Below are 17,835 nucleotides of genomic sequence, written 5' to 3' on the forward strand. Positions count from 1 at the left end.
CAAATCCATAAGAAACTGACGCCTCATTAACTCACTTAGAGAACTACTTCTTTTATCTGTCCATAAAGGTCTGACTGCTCAAGCTGGCTTCAAATAACATAAAGCTCATGAGAGCTGTAAGGGAAGATGGACAATAGATGCGAGGGACAATTTTCCAAAGGGCTGTAACGGGAAGGTGGGAGTTGTGTTCATGGCTTTTCACAAGAGGATTCTTTAGACATGCAAATAATCCAGAAAACATACAAAAATTCAGTGCTGATGAAGTATCTAGTAAGAAATAAGCAACAATAGAAGATGTGCTTCTAGAGATGAGTGATTAGAGCCTCAGATCTTTCATGGTTAATTTGAAGACAACACTGTTGCTCTGAAACCCAAATCTACTTCTAAATCAGGATTTTGGAGATTGCTTCAGGATATGGCAAGATGCTTCAGGGAAACCAGTTCTGTGGGGGCTCAGGGAACAGAGAGAACGTAAAGATCAAAATTAGGCCAGAATTGTAGAAGGCCAAAAATTGCCATTCTGTTGCCAAGCCACTTATGTAACACAAGGCAAGAAATGTCACCCACTGCCACAGCATTCCCTCCCAATCCAGCAGATGAGATGAAGAATTGTCCTAGAAAGACAACATGTCTTAATTTGAAGATGCCAACTAGTGCAGAATCCATACACTCACTTAGGAAAATAATCCCATAATGAAAACCCTTCCTTCTAGCTCCTGCATTAATTTACCTGCTTGTTAGTCTTGGTAGATTAAAGTGCCCTGCAGTTTGCAGATCAGCTCATTTCTGTCCTTCCATCCTGTGCTCTTGATCATAAAAATGAGGGAAAGGTAGTGCAGAGAGTATTGACAGAGGCACTAAATACAGTCTTTTTCAGGATTGCTCCTTTTGTGTTGACAGCTCTCTAAGAAGTAATGGGCTATTAAATATGAGTTATTCACCAGAGCTTAAAAAGGAATAAATAATTCAGCAGGAAGAAATAAATTTCTTACTAACTCTGTCTTTGAGACCTCTTTATCATTTAAAAATGCAAAATACAGCAGAAGAGAAGTCTATGGCAAACCCTCATGAAGCACAGGACAAATGAAAGTCATGAACTTAACAGGGTGCAACAGCACAATGGGACTTTCCCTCCCAGGTGGCTTCAGGAACAGCCAACGAAGAGCAATGGGGCAAGAATAAAAGTTACTTTATCAGCAAACCTCGTGGCTGCTATTAAAGCAAATGGGAAATGCCTGTGCTCTCCTCTTCTGGGACTGGACCCATTTTGGATGAAGGCAGTGATTACAACACCTAAAGATGGTCACTGTTGGTGCAGAGATGCCTTTCACACAAACCTGTTCTGCATCCTGTGCCTTTTGTGCTTGCTGGGAAGATAGTGGAAGCTTTTAGCATCAGGATTGAAACTTCTGGGAAAGGAATTTTCCTGGCTCCTTCTTTAAAATTTCAAAGTTCCTGATATATAATTACCACACAGCTAAACACTGTGTAGATATTACGTTGTCTGTACCCTCTGCAAACTTGTGGGTAGGTTGGTTTGCTTACTCTCATTTCCAGCATTTTAAAATAGATTGGAAATATGTACTTCTCTATAAATAGTTAATTAGGGGTTTTATGTAGTCAAGAATGCTGTGCCAGTTAGAGGGGGCTCTTAATTTATTCAAAGCTTGTTTCCAACAACCTTCTCTTTTTCTGGTCACTAAGTATTTCCCAGAAATTAAATTAAATAGTATTTTGTATTCAAAACAGTCATTCACTCCAAAACCTGCATCAATAGGGAAAATTAGATCTAAAGATACTGACATTTCCTGATCCAATTAACCCCGAGGAGGTAAAAATTTCATGAATGAAATGAGAAGGAAAATTGTTAGCAGATACATATCTAATGATTACAGTTCTAAGTATTAATAACGAAAAAGCAGCAGCACAGATCCTCAATAAGGGTAAATTATTAGTTCAGTGGTGTGCTGGTGATTTACAACAGCAGAAGAACCACAATCAATTCAGGAAGTCTGTGAAATCTGTTTTTGAAAGCTATTTCCAAAAATGCCTATTAATAAGATAGATAATTGGACCACCACCCCCCTAGTAGCAGTTAAACAAAACCCAATACAGTGCAAAGTGACTGTGCAGGCAATGTTTTTCTCTGCCTAATTCATGTTTGTTGATTAGAGAAATGGTAAAACACACATTTTGCAGCTGACACTGAATGTTTTGGGCTCTTGGGCTCTTAGTTGGAACCTGAAGCAATGGAGCTTCAGAGCAGATGTCAGCTATTCTCTATTCCCTTAATTATTTGGGGTCAGCTATGTCTCTGTGGTGCAAGGCAAGAGCACCTTTCCTCACCAGTGGTACTGCAGGAGTGCTCTGATTTTATGCATTGCCATATCCTCTGCTGCATGCCACACTACTCAGCTGGACAATCAGCCCAGGCTGGAAAATCAAGTAAGGTGGGTTGCTGAAGACACCTATCTGCAACCAAGGGATGGGCTTTGTTAAGATTATATGCAATAGATTTCTCTCAGCTGCTTTGGCAAGCCCAGGAGCATGGCTAGCTTGTCCCTACAATCCATCTCAAAGCTCACATGTTCTGCAGAGTCCTTAGAGCTGCCTCCCTTGTGCTGTTTTTGTGGACCTTGCCTGCCACAGCCACCCCAGCAATGTGCCCTTGCTTTCTCTGAGAGCAGAAGAACAACTTCTTTCTATCACTCCCGGCCTTTTCCTGCACTGGGCAGTGAAATTCACATAATAATCAGGAGACAGAACTATTTCCTCCCTTAATTCTCTGTAAGACGTCTTGATTAATGTTTCCTTTGTATACACCAGAACATTTCCAGCTTCAGGCACACCAGCAGCACTCAGAGGCATAATCTTCTTACAACTAATCTCTCTCTATGGTGAGCATTATGTACAAAGGCTACAAACAGAACAACTGCAGGGAAAACCAGGCCCTGAATGCCTACACTGAGAAAAAATATCCCAGGTCGGTCCTCTGGGGATCCCTATCTAACACAGGACTTGGAAACTTCAAGGTAGGGTCACATAGGGCAGAACATTTTTATTTGACATGTAGGAAAACTTCAGAATTATCTCTGGTTTGGAAAAATATCTGTGAGCAAACACCAGCCCATCACTAAAGCCATGTTGTGTTGGGGAAAGGGATCACTGCAACCTCATGGCTTAGAAAAGGGCACTGCAATAAGCACTGCCTACACAATCCTTGTGTGGTTTGCTTCTTTCTCAAAACAGCTGCAACTGACTCAGTAAATATTGCACTGGCTATTTCTTCCAGCTAAGAATATCGAGTGGGTTGCTGAAATGAATGCCTAATGATTTTTACATCTACCTCCTCTGCCCTTTAAACTGTAAATTGATTGTTATGCAAAGGCTATTAATTTAACAAAGCATATTAAATTTCCCACTAGCACTGAGGAGCTTCTCCTGACATAGCATTTCACTGGTCTTTCCCCTTGTTAACTGCATAGATCATACCTCACTTGCTGTAATTACAACTACTACATCAACATTAATTATTTCCTTGGTAACGGCAGGTGCATGCAGAATTGAAGGTCTAACCCACACTACCAGAAAGATGAGAGTCTCCAGCACTCAGTGAAAAACAGGAGTGAGAACCTTTCCTGCAGATCTCTTTATCTCACTTTATTTTCAGTAAATCATACTTTGCATAATCTCCTTTAGCCCCCAGTTCCTGAATGCATCTCAACTCAATATAGCTCATGCAAAGGCATTCTCTTGAAGCACCAATCTATGCAGGAAGGTGAGGTGCTTGCTTGGAATCCTCTTCAGCCCTTTAATCCCATGTTCTAATATTTTCAACTGAAGAGATAAATCACACCTGTTAAGTATATACCAAGCACCTTATCCATCTTACTGAACTTTTATTTAAAGCTTACCATTATGTGTTACTGATATCTCTCATCAGCATTCTTCTAAGCAGGAAAAGAAAGTTAAAACTCAGATTAGCAAAGACTCCTCACCAAAATATAATGTACAACCAAGCACATGTGCAGCATATAGGAAGAAATGTGCAATCACAGATCACAACTCATCTCCTGATGCAGTTTTCATAACAAACTAGCCAAGAAATTCCAGTAAGAATCCAATTTGGGAAAAACTCAGGAAACTAGATCTCTGCCTCTAAATTTCTGTTCATCTTGAAACACTACCATACATCTTTAACTGAAAGTTTCACAGAGGTTACACAAAGCATTCCCACCTGCTTTTCAGCAGTGAACTCAGGAGGCTCTTAGAGATAAGTTAACACAAAATCAAGGTGTAAGCATAACTTGGGCACACACACACAAACCACCCTTGAGCTAGACAGCTGGAATAGGGCTAACAGTGTGGGCTACAAGGAAGGCATGCAAGGCAGGCTAGAAATGATATCTGAGAAATCATACAAGCACCACATGGCCAATTCACTCTGAAATCCATGCTGGTGCCTGCTGCTCGTTCAAGCTTGTTCAGGTAAGCAGATATAAGGCACCACCACATCTCACTTGCAATACAGATGACCCTTGAATCCCTGCTGCTCGTGCTGGAACTGTGGGCACATCTCCTGGGCAGCACACAGTGGTTTTGGCACCGCCAAACCACAGTGTCCAAGTCAAAAGGCAAAATTCCCTTTGACTTCCATGGGCATGAGGCTCAGACACAAAGACATGGTATAAGGCACTAAAGAACAGTTCTGAAAGCTTTGTATTAGTTAAGGAAATAAACACTCAGTTATTAATTTCAATATAAATAATATTAGGCCTAAAGATGAAGATGCTGGACATATAACTCAAAAGCAGATTTGAAGTGCTCTGCTTCCTTTTTGCTGTGGTTATTGATCTCCACAGCTCATCTACCAGTGAGTTTTCATTTGAGGCCTGCTGCGAACACATCTCCAAGCCCAGGTATTTCAGGGAGAAAGTCTCTGAGTCCCATGAACAGAATTAATGAATTACATAATGGTGAACCACTTCCACCTTTGACACATTGAGCTTTCCAGTAATTATCCATAACTCACACAGTACATGTTGCTTGAGGAATGGCTGTCTCACATTCTGCCATGTCCTGAAGTTTTCATGTGTGCTGTTAGTGACACCCTCCAACAACCTCCCACACAATCCTTTTAAACTGTAGCCGTTCTAAGAGAACAGCTTTCTAATAACCCTTTATTTCTAGAGCTACCTCAGGGGTAAGAGAGCTCAGGCTGTGGTAAGGGCCACCCTCATGGATTCACCACAACAGGCTTTGGGAAGAGGGAGCTCAGTCCCACATGGGATCCTGCCATCCCCACTCCTGCAGGGGCTGACAGGATTTGGGATAAACTCAAGGCAGTGAGATATGGTACACAGAAACACAAATAAGACAGTAACTTAGTTGCTTTAGCTAAAGCTATTGGAAATTTAAAGCCATGACAAAACCACTTTGCTTTGGACAGGGGCACAGTTACATCATTTGCCAGCACGCTACACTTCAAGGTCAGCTCTTGCCTTGATACTTTTCTTTGAAAAGAACATATTAAAGAGCATCATAACTGCCTCATCCTGCTAAATCACATAATGAGAACATACTCCCCTTTAATGGAAGTATCCTACTTTTAATGACATTTCTAAAAACCCAGATGACTGCAAGCCTCACTGATGGCTTTCTATGATATCCACATCAGCCTTTACACAATTAAGTCTCGAAAAGATTGTGCCTTGGGGCTACATTCCCACCACACAACTGCTAGGAAATACCAAGTTAATTTGAAGACCTGCTTTCATGCTTGAGAGGGTCCCTCTGATATTATTCCCTTGTTTGTGAAATATTGCCCCCATGTAGCAAAGTAATCCAGAATCAATTTCTACCTCAAGTCTGTTGAGCCATTCCCAGACATGAGCTCCCAGCAGTAAGGCAAGGGTAATGGCAGGAAAGGATGTTTACTGACCATCTTACAAGGCAGAAAACAAGTGCTGTTCAATACCACAAAGATTCAGTTCCAGATTACGCCGTGAGCATCCACTGTCCCAAAGAATTTTAGATCAGAAGTGTGTTTCTACCTTGAAATCTTGTATGAGCACAAATTACATCTCCACCCAATGGCTCTAACCCCAAGCCTACTAGATTATAGCTGACCTGGCTCACCTACTTCTGCAGAACAGGTAAATGATGGGGAAATGACCACATCCTGTGGGGCTCTAATCATGCTGAATTTTCCACTCCTCTATTTTCTTGTTTCTCCTATCAGATTCAGACAGGATCTGTAAATCTCAGGGGCCTTCATAAGGAGGGCTGAATAAACATGACCAAATAAATTTTAAGGAAGTGCATCTATTTTTGAAGAGATCCTTATATGCCCCTGTTCAGCTTCTCTGACTTTTGGGCATTGTAATATACCAAGATCTGTTGTACAGTGCTTTAAATTTAGAATCCACCTATACTTCCTCTGATATAGCCACTGTACCTGAAATTCTTCAGGAAATTAATATACTGAGTATCTTTGCATAAACCTCACTATTTCTCAGAAATGAGAACATCCAGCTCTTCCTTCAACAATAGTTAAAAGTCAGTACTGCAGTTATTTTGGTCCTAGATTTTTAATTAAAAATCTCTGCAGGAGGAGGGGAACTAGACAACTCACAAAGAGTGTGCAGGGTGGGATTTATGCTGTGTTAAATGAGCCCAAAGGACTCAAACCGTGCAAAGGCTGATTGAGCATGCATGATGAAACCCACTCTCAGCCTCAGCTCTCAGGATGAAAACCCTCCTGTGCCTACCCCAGTCTCTCCTCCTCTCCGAGTTTACCTCACACAGTGAAAACAAGCAGACAGGATAACTCTCTGCATTGTGGCTTTCCTTCAATTCAGCCAGAGGGAGTTTTAGGCACACAGGTGGATGAGCACACCCATGTCATACATATTTAACTGTCTATTTACCTTTGCCCATCTCCTTCTACCTGTTCAACTAAAACTAACCCAGTATTTTTGCCAGTGACTACTCTGCTACTCATACAATTGTCCCAGGTGCAGCATGCTGGACAGAAGCAAGACTGAAACTGAGTTATCAGCCATAAACTAAAGCCCTGGAGAATCAGGACTCCCAGGCTGGTGGGCAGCAAACCTAACAATACAACTCTTGATACAAGACAACAAATCTGAAAGCTGTGGAATTCAGGAATAGGACTCTTCTCATCACTTTAAAGCTAACCTATACTGACACCAGCTTTTTTGTCACTGAATGGAGAGATCCAGGCAAAAAAATCTGAACTGAAACAATAGTATAGCTTGGCTACAAAGCCTCCTGGCTATAAGCACTGGCAACTGGAAATACAAGGGAGGTCACAATCAGCTCTGCCTGGGGAGGGTAAGGGAAGCCCTCACCACACAACACAACACCAAGACAAGGATGTCCATTCCACAGGGGAGGGAGGAGAGCTCAAAGGAGGTATGGAAAACAAGGGGCACCTGCAGACCCTGCTTCTAGAGATTTATGGATCACACTGACCTTCAATGGCTCCGTGCCAAAAGCACAAATGTGGCTTTAAGCAAACATAAATCCCTGCCTCCCACACAAATGTGAGCTGAGGTCTGACCCAAAAGGAAGATCAGGTCCTCAGTGTCCAGACTGGCCTTGTCTGAAAGGAAGCCAAACACAATGCAGCCAGTTCACAGCATTTTCTTTATCACAGTGCTAAGAGCAGCTATACAATGCTTTCCAATAAAGGACACAGCAATTTATCACAGAGACAGGAGTTAGCAGGAAACACTTCCATTATCTCTGCTATGGAAAGGAAGTGACAAAGAGAATGGCTAAAAGATGACAGACAGTTTTTATGAGGCCAGACTTCAGGCCCTCTCAGGGCTGACCAGCTCTTCTCTTCCATACCAGGAAAAAAGGGATAGGCTTCAGCTATGTGGGTCTCATACAACAGGAGGGAGCTGCCACACTGATTTCTCAACACAAACAAACCAAAATGAATGAAAATATCTGTGCTCTATCAGATCCTCTGCTGCGTAAATCAGGGAAGTTTTGTGGCCTCCTTAGCAGGGAGATGCTGATTGACAGTAGGCAGTGCATGGCTGAGCATCCAACTGGTAGAACAGAGGCAATCTCAGAGACCTGCAGAGCTGTAAAGACAGCACAGAGGAGAGCAAGAGCTCATGATGCTTCCTGGCAACTCTTTGGTTTGTATTAGAAAAGCAGGCTTCAAAGTGGTGGCTGCCTACAAGCTCGAAACACAGAAGAATTTATAAACAAAAGAGCCCAGATGGGAAAGATTTGAAAAGTTCGGGAGGGCAACGGGGGAAAGAATAAACAAATATCTCTTAAATGAAGAAAGGAAGCACTTGAAATGGCAGAAGGCTAGATGGTCTATGCAGACTTTGTGGTGCCTCTAAAAGGTACAAAATCTTTAACATCCCATGGCTGTGCACATGTACCAAATTCCCCTACAGGGCACAAACACAGGCTGCTATTAACAACTGCCAGTAACAAACACTATTGCTCAGCCATTAGCAATCAGGAGGCACAGCAACACACAGTGTTAGGAGCTGTACAAACACATAACAAGTAATTGCCTCTGCCTCAAAAAGCATATTGGGTTTCTATCATCTCAAGCAGCACTTGGACCCAAATGTATTTGCTAAACAGCATCAGACCACAGCAGCTAATGTCTGAGTGAAGCAGAGAAAACTAAAGAGCGTAACATTTTAATGTCCTCTCCTTGATCAGGTCAGCTCATTCAGTGCCTTTCGCAGCAAAACTAATCTTCCACTCATCTCCTCATCTTTAGAGAAATGTGTAAACACAGATATTAACAGCTTCACTCCTCAGACAGCAGTGATGAGACCACTGTAAGAACAACTGGGCCTTTTCTAATGAACAATTTCCTATCTGCTTAAAAGTGGAGGCAAGCAGATTAATAAAAGGGACCTTTCCAAAACTGCTCAGCAGTCAATTCTGCAGACTCATGTGGGAGTGGGGCCAAGCTGAGACTGCCTCTGTCTGTCAATCTCACAAACTGTCCTGACTGCAAACCATGCTGTCAAGAGATGCAGGCAAGGACCTGTCTGATGTCTCTGCCTCTCTTCCAGGACTGCCAATGTTGCCGGACTCTTTAAGGTGGAAGATCAGCTGTTGACAGCTTGCAGTTCCCACCCGATGCAAACAGAACAGACACAACCCATGAGTCAGCTCAGGGAAAGAAATAATGTAACCCAGCAGAAGGACTCCCACAGATCACCTTCCTCCTAGAAGGAGGCAGCAAAGACCAGGGCAAGCTGGACATTCAGCTGGGTCACAACCCAGCTGCAGGTTTGCTCAAGGTCAGCTGCTTGCTCCTGATGACCATACAGCAGTTTTATTGCCTGCTGCCTGCCTGCGCCACCCCAGCTGCAGCCCCAGTCTGCCCTTGGGAGTCACCTGTGCCACCATCACTGCAGTCATGGGGAGTCACTGAGCTCAGGGAAGAAACAGCAAAGGAGATTTGCACCTTGCTCTGCAGAACAAGCCCCTCGCAGTTTGGAAAGCCGCTCCCAAAGCAGTGCTCAGTCTGGAGGTAATGAAGTTGAGAAACGCAGCATGGAAATGGCACTCACAGCAAGCAAAGGTGGGAATTAAATGAGACAGAGGTGACACTAACTCATAGGAGCAAACTATTAGGTTCTGTGAAAATTTACTTCCCTCAACAACCTGTCAAGATAACTGCGCCAACAAGCAGCACAACAAAGCATGTTCCTTCTAACAAACTTCTGCAGTTCCCTAATGGCACCAGCTTCTCCCCCCTCCATCAATTCCTTTATATCACCTTGAAATAACTTAAAATACCTTAAAATGACCTCTTACCTGAGGAGGTAAGAAAAGGAGCCTCCTCTGCTTATTTTCTCTGGTAGAAGAGAACCTAAAAGCTTTATTTAGATCCCATGCTTCCAGACAGCTGTCATCAGTCATGTACAATTAAGACAGTTCTTGCCCAAAAAAACACTTCACCTGGTGGCACTGCCTTCCCAAAAAGCTCTGCATAGAAAGTGATTTCTATACCAAATATACTTCTCCTTTGCCTGCAAACACCAAAAGTCTTCCCTACACATTCCTTGCTACAAGACAGGTACTGATCATCTAGATTAACCCCACTGATAAACCATGATGATATAGTGTCTGATTGGAATTTTTCAAAGTTTCACTATGTACTGTTGGTCTCTAGACTGCCCTGCCCTGCTGATGACTGTGGTAGATGACCACAGATAAGTGTTTCACACCCACCAGGCACTCCCATTTCCCTGCTGCAAGTGGATTTTCAGGAACCATTTTTGTGACATTGCTAAAATATCTATTTCCCTGACAGCTCAAAGGCACCTCTAAGCAAGCATTACTGGAATTTACATCTCTGCCATTACATTGCCAATTGGCTGCACATAAAAGCAATGGTCAGTAATCACTCTGAAAGTGAATAAAATCTTTGGTACTTTATTTATAAATAAACAACAACCACGACTCACATGACTCACAGTCGTGACTTTATAGCCAACATACTGGCCAGTTCTTAGTTTCGTAACTGTGAATACATAATGGCAGTAACACCAAGTCTTTCCACTGTACCTCTGGTCACAAAGACAAGATTATGAATACACAGCATACTCAACACTGCTTGTCAAAGAGTTATTGAGGCAGTCTGCAGACCAAGACTTGTTCTATACATGATTTTGTACCAGTTTGTCCTCATTAAATTACAAGTATTATTTGCTGCTATATTTCTGATGATACAACAAAAGTGTGGATGTAATCAGAGCCAAAAAAAGTGCTTTATACTGGAAGAGCTGGTTCTTCTTTCCCACAGGGGAACAAGCCACACTGGTATAAGCATGTTCATACTGGCATAGCTGAATTCACACTAGGGGAGGGTTGTATCAATATTACAGAACAGCAGTTAAAAAGTAGTGCAAGTTGTTTACATAGGCAAGACCTAATTCTGAGAGGATTTGCTCCTGATCTTGAAAACACTGCAAAAACTCCTAATTCTACAAGCAATCTAGACACAGAGAAGGATTGGGCTGATCATGGGTTTAGCTGAATAAAAGAGACCACAAATCAATGCAGATTGCTGGACAGTAATAATAACAGCAACAAAAATTTACAGAGGGGGCACACTTTCATGTGGGCTCTCACTAATAAAGCCAGTTATATCTACCCTTTATGCAGGTGAGAAGGTACCCAAGCTGTTTAGCAGCAGAGGGCAGTAAAATGGCCAACCTTATTATATCAGTCCAAATTTCTTGAAATGTCAACTGATGAAGCAAATCACAGGATGCCACTGCCACAGCTGCTGCTATCAGAATTCAAGCCTCAAGGGAGCTGAGCGTCCGTGTGGTTTTGAGCAGACAGGCAGAAATGCAAATAGGGTGCTCAGATACTTTCAAATCCATCAGATACAATTCCTGCCAGTCAAAGGTTCCCAAAGCATAAGGCTATAAATGTTCAAAATACACTGCAATTGCTTAAGACTGTCCAGCCTCTGAGGCATGGGATGGAAACAAAGGAGACTGAAAGGAGGGGTATAAGAGATGAGAGGAGAAGAGGAGGTCAGGTAAAAAAAGGAGAGACTGAAAGGCATAAAGAAAGAGCCTACACAAAGGGAGGATTTTAGAGAGTGGTAAGAAAGTAGGAAGGTGGGATCAGTCTTGGGGAAGGGAAAAGGACACTCACCGCAGCGCTCGCAGCTCAGAGGGCAGTCACTCTTCTCTCCCACACGACACCTGCATTCAGAGCCACCATCCCTTCCCCAGCTCCTCACCGCCCGCTACATGCTCACAGGGCTTTCTGACCCCTCCTGGCCGCTGCTCAGCTCCAGGCTGCAGATCAGCACGGGAGCCAGGGAAGGCACCGGCACGCAGAGCCTCTGCTCCAGGCGCACATGGCTCTCAAGCACACCTCCCACACGCTGCCGGCACCCTGCCTGCGAGCCCGGCGCTCGCTCCGAAAACCGGGGCGGCTCTCTAACCACGGCCACTGTGCAGGAAAATCCCGGGAAGAAGCACGACGTGATTCAGCCCAGCGATATGTCCAAAGAAAGCCTTAAACAATAGCCCAAAGCGGGTGTGATCTGCCACTGTTTGGCAGGGGAAGTTCAAGCTGCAATGCCCATCGACCATAATTAATTGTCAGCCCTGTTAACAGTTTCGCTGCTGATCAAAGCAGCTGGGCAGCACCGGGAGAATTACAGCCAGTTGCTGTCACTTATCAAAGCACGGCAGCAACAAACAATCTGCAACTCTGTGATAGATCTACTCCTGTCCTGCATAATCTCTCACTCTCATTCTGTTCCTTTTTAGTGGCTTCTTAGCCCACAGAATCCCTGTGCAATCAAAAGCAAAAAAAACACCCCCAAACCGAAACAAACAACCCTCTCCAATTCACTCCTTTCTGAAATGAAACTGAAAGGAATAAAGTAAATCCTTGCAACTGTGGAATCACTCGGTGCGCTCTGCACAGGACTCAGAAATAAACCGAGTTTGACAAAGATTTCTCAGTTGATGCAGCTGAGCAGTAAAAGCATCATTTCTTAAGCTGTACAGAACCTAAACGAACCACGCAGAAGCAGGTTTGCCAAGCACTGGTGCAGACTTCAGGTACACTAGCACAGTATTATTGCTTTAGATTTAAAAACAGTCCAATGGATGTTGCTAGTTACAGTATCCCATGGCAATTGTACAAATATTTCAGTAGGCGAGCATTTGTAATTACAGCCCTGAATCACTCTGCATCTGGAAAATATCCACATTTTTTCCTTCGTGGGTTTTCCCGATACTGCTAAATTAAGAGACAAACACAGAACACACACCTCAGCCAAAGCTCACCCCCAAGGCTATCTGTGTTGCTGTTGTTCTCTCCAGGATGTGCTCTTCCCTGGTCCTTATCATGAAGAAAGAGTTTTGCAAAAATATGTTTATCTGCTGCTGTCACCCAGTGCAGTGTATCAGTCAGTATCGTTTTGTACAGTTTTACACTGACTTCAGAGAATCAGAATCATGCAATGGCTTGGGTTGGAAGGGACCTAAAAGTCCATCTTCTGCTGAACCCATAGATACACCTTCCTCTAGATCAGGCTGCCCAGAGCCCCATCCAGCCTGGCCATGAACACTTCCAGGGATGGAGCATCCACAGCTTCTCTGGGCAACCTGTTCCTCTGCTTTATCATCCTCACACTGAAGAATTTCTTTCTATTGTCTGATCTAAATCTGCCCTCTTTCGGTTTCAAACCATTCTCCCTTGTCTCATCACTATCTGCCCATGTAAAAAGTTGCTCTCCCTCTTTTTTATAACCCCATTTAAGTACTGGAAGGCCACAATGAAGTCTCCCTGGAGCCTTCTCTTCTCCAGGCTAAACAACTCCAGCTCTTTCAGCCAGTCCTCACAGGAGAGGTGGTCAATGCCTCTGACCATGCTCATGGCTCTCCTTTGGACTCTTTCCAACAGATCCACCTCTTTCTTGTGTTGAGGGCCCCAGAGCTGGATGCAGCACTCCAGGTGGGGTCTCATGAGAGAAGAGGGGCAGGATCCCCTCCCTTGACACCAGCTCTCCCTTCTCCTTTATTGGAGGGGGTGGGGGGATAGTACACTCTCTTTGGCCTTTCTTTTCTGACCACTGTACTTGAAGAATCCCTCCTAGTTATCTTCACATCCCTTGCCAAATCCCATTTTATCCATGCATTACCTTTCCTGATCCCATCCCAACATTATCCCTGTACATTCCCCAGTCATCTGACCCTGTCTCCACTAGCTATGCATTTTCTTCTTGCTCATCAGCTTGAGAGGAAGGTCCCTGCTCAGCCATGCTGGTTTCTGGCCTGCCTTACTTGATTTCTTGCACATTGAGAGGGAGAGGTCATGTGCTCTAAGAAAAGTGGCCTTAAAGAGTTGCCAGCTCTGGTCAGCTAAGGACAGGATTTGGGATAAACTCAGGGCAGTGAGTTTCCCAGGGAATCTCATCCACTAATTCTTTAAACAGCTGGAAGTTTACTGTTTTAAAGTTCAGGGTCCTGACTTTGCTCTTTGCCACACCCATGTTTCTTGAGATCACAAACCCAGCCAGGGCATGCTCACTACAGCCCAGGCTGCCTCCAATCTTAACCCCTGTAACCATGAACCCCTGTTCATTTGCATTGGTGAGCACCAGGTCCACTAATGCATTTTCCCTCCTGGTTTGTGTAACACTTGGATCTGAAATTTACCCTTGATGCACTCCAGGAGTCCCTGGATTGCCTACAGCCAGCTGCATCTGGATGGCTGAAATCCCCCATCAGGATGACAGCTTGTGAGCATGATGCTTCCTGCAGCTGAGCCAAGAGGCCCCAGCCACAGGTTCCCCCTGGGTCAGGTATCTGCAGTAGATCCCACCCATAAGGTGTCCTTTGTTGGTGTGGTCCTTCACTCTTACCCACAAGCTCAAGCTGTTTTTAGCTGTTTGTCTCTGAAACAACCCTTCACAATCCCCCCGTTCCTTATCAGAGAGTGCAACACTCCTGCTCCTTCCCAGTCTATCTCTTCTGTAAAGTTTGTAGCCCTCCATTGCAGTGTTCCAGTTGTGTAACTCATTCCAACATGTTTCCATGATAACAATTCTAACTGAAACATGGTTTCCAGCTCCTCTTGCTGCACGCATTGGAGTCTTGGGGCACACTTGTGTCAGACCAGATTCCTCCAAGACTCTGGAATGATGTGGCTAAAGGATTTCAGAAGAACTCCCACTTGTTGCACTAATTTCTCATGAATAAGTGAAGATGCAGAGGTAATAGTAACAATGAGAAGCCAACATTTTAGAGGTATTTCACACCTTAAAAGTACTGAGCAAACAAGGATTAAATGTATGCATAAACACCACCTTCCACACTTGACAGACCTTTGTTTGCTGAAACCGCAGCACCTGCTGAGACATGATCTTACATTGGATCAGATACTTCAACTATCAGAGACACTGCAGGAGGAAACTATTGAAATCCTCGTGGGAGGCAATGCTCATGTGTCAGCCAGCACAAACACTGCCAGGATTCTGAAGCTGCCACCTTGGAGGAAATGATAAATCCCAGTGGGGTGTCAGGCAAGGAGTGATACCAAGGCCAGGGTCCACAGACCCTCTCCCACGAGGGGCTGGGATAATCAGGGCACCCACAGAAACTGGGGTTCCCAGCAGGGGAGGAATCTGCCTCCCAGCCTCACTTAAGAAGGCAGAGGAACCCTGCAGTAAATTCTGGAAGTAATTAACAGAAAGAGTGGAAAGTAAAATTTTTTTACTGCATGTCCCAGAGTCTCAGGGACTCTTCAGGCAAAAGTGTTTCTTTCGCTTTCAGACAGTTTTTAAAGAAGCCTCTGTGGCTGGGTATTACAAGCCAAAAATAAAAACTGGGATGAATTTAAAGAAAAGGGTTCACAAGTAACTAGCACTGTGAAGGGCCCGAGATCCCCACTGAGATGGGATAGATGCAGGGCTTCTGTCTGAGAAGGACACCCTAGCTGTGAAAACAGAGGGGATTTTTCAGGGCACATGAGACAAGGAGGTGTTAGGAACAGTTTTGCCCAGGAAAAAGATTTTATGGTCTCTGAAGCCCTGTGTTTCCCTTGGTTCACCATTTTTTATTGCCTCTTAAAGAGCAGAGAATTTTGGAATGGATGCATGCAGAGGCAGCAACCCCTGCTCTGCAATGAATCACTAAATATCACAGCAACCTGGTGGCTCCTCACAAACAGTTTTAGACTGTGGTCTGCCCTTGGCAGCCTTGAGACTCACTGGCTCCAGGCAAGGCATGACAATCCAGAGCAGGGAACTGTCACAGCATCATTTGTGAACAATGGCACATCTACCTCTACCATCCATCTCAGGCACAGAGAAACAATGGCAAATCATCAAATTTCTTTCCAGAAGGAAGCTATTATAACTGCTTCCAAGATGTCCTACCTCTTACACTAGTTCAGAATGAATGCCATAACAAAATCAATTTCTGCAAACTGGTATGTGTTTGCCCTCTTGCCAGCTCATACCCTCAGCTGGGCTTGGGTCAGTGGTGACCTGCCTGGGGTCAGTGTGGACAGGATTTGTCTTAACACTTCTTGATCTCAAAGAGACTTGCTTGAAAGTAATTTTCCATGAGCCTGGTAATTGTGTTCTCACTGTTTCTTTCTTTGTTTATGCTCCATTTCTGCCAAGTAACTGTGTCCTTCACGTAAATGGAAAAGCATGTCTGGGTCCCCAAGCTCATATGACCAGGTGGTTTTTTCTATGTTTGGCTGAATTGATTGTTTTCTTAAAAAGCAGGCAAAACACTTTGATCTTCAAAAAAGAGGACAACATTCAGAAAGACCTCTATTAAATGCTGTTAGAGAAAGGCCAAGCAGCACATACAGCTTTGTATTACTAAATTAACAATGCAAAACCAGACCTTAGAACAGACAGTCCCACTTAAAATACTTCCAAATTCTGATGCTTGCAACAAATTGATGACCTGATGAATTCACAACTAGAAACCAACTGAGCTGACACATGGATTATGCAAGTAGGTTCAACTCCCACACACGTCCAGTAGCAAAGCTGCTTCCAAAGACCCAATGACTTTGGAAATTAAACTGTCTAGGGAAATCTCAGCATGCTCCTGTCTCAAAGTTTACACTGGCCCTTTTCCTCTGGACATTTCTTACTCAGTCAAAGACAATGCCCAAGTAACACAAGACACAGCTTTTTCCTACAGCTGAAGCAGCGAAGGCATCTCCCTTTGTTTCTTCTGATTTCCTGCAAGAAAAGGCACACTTTCTCCCTTGGAATCTCTCTGAATCATGGAGCAGGCAGGCAGCCCTTAACCCCCCTCTGGCCAGGCAGCAGGACACAGGCATTGCTGAGGAAGGCTCCCTACAACCCTGCTCAGCCCTCCAGCCCCAGGAGCCTTTGGCCATCCCAGTGTGGAGATGAGGACTTCAGTGGTTCTGGCAAGGAGGGCTTAGCACAGCTGAGCCTCCCAGGCCCTTCCCTGATTGTACAATCTTCACAGTGCATTTCTAGCTTCAAAAGAAAACAACAAAACAAAGCAAATAAATAAGAAACAACTTGTTTTTCTTTCTCCTTTTAGACCTGGAATCCTCTTGAAATATCATTGACATGAAAGAGATTTGTGCTTTGCATTTTTTGTGATTGCAGAGTGTCAGAAAAGAAACATAGCAGGCTTACATGCTGCTTTTCCATCAAGCAAAAGGAGGAGGAGATGGAGGAAGAATTGCTTTCTGATGCACGCCTGGCAATGATTTCTCACCACTTCCAGAGTCCCCATTAACTGCTGATTTCCACAAATGCACATTTTGGAATGACACAGGCAAGCCCTTCATTTCTAGTAAGCAGCAGATTAAACCATTTTATATCCAGAATTTTGATAAAGAAAAACCTTTCAGTTCTAAATTGCTGTAAGACTTTTCTCAAACAATCCTACAAATCCTTCTTGCTACACCTTCGCATGCTATTTACAAACTAGACCTATTTTTTAAGCAAATAGAATTAATTAATCTGTTTTCTTAAACTGCTTCCAAGATGCTCTCTGAACAGGGCCAAGCCTTTACCAGCTCCCTAAATTGCCGTATTAATAAAAAAAAAAAAAAAGAAAAAAAAAAGAAAAAGGTGTAGAAACTAACATCTCAATTTTTCAGAAAAGACATGTTTTATTTCCATGGTTTAACCAATTCTATAACTTGTATCAGTGGCTTTACCAATGCAGGAGTTAAAACAATTTCCTGCCTTTTCCTTAATTCCACCCATCTCAAGCTTTTGCTATATTTAAAATGACTGCTACAGTTTTTATTTGACATTCATAT

General features: G+C 43.6%; 1 protein-coding gene across 8 annotated transcripts in view; it reads right to left on the reverse strand.

The window, feature by feature from the left end:
* The window catches only part of OSBPL5 (oxysterol binding protein like 5), a 172,066-nt gene that overhangs the window by 63,306 nt on the left and 90,925 nt on the right, over window positions 1-17,835 (reverse strand). Inside the window, exon 1 of one of the 8 annotated variants that reach the window (XM_064714827.1) lies at window positions 11,695-11,977. The exons of the other annotated variants lie outside the window; for them this stretch is intronic. The gene's annotated coding sequence lies outside the window, so the exon portion shown is untranslated. Of the gene's footprint in view, window positions 1-11,694; window positions 11,978-17,835 lie in introns of those variants that run through there. 8 annotated transcript variants of the gene reach the window in all.

The sequence above is a fragment of the Zonotrichia leucophrys genome, chromosome 5, assembly GCF_028769735.1.
Source record: "Zonotrichia leucophrys gambelii isolate GWCS_2022_RI chromosome 5, RI_Zleu_2.0, whole genome shotgun sequence".
Lineage (NCBI taxonomy): Eukaryota > Metazoa > Chordata > Aves > Passeriformes > Passerellidae > Zonotrichia > Zonotrichia leucophrys.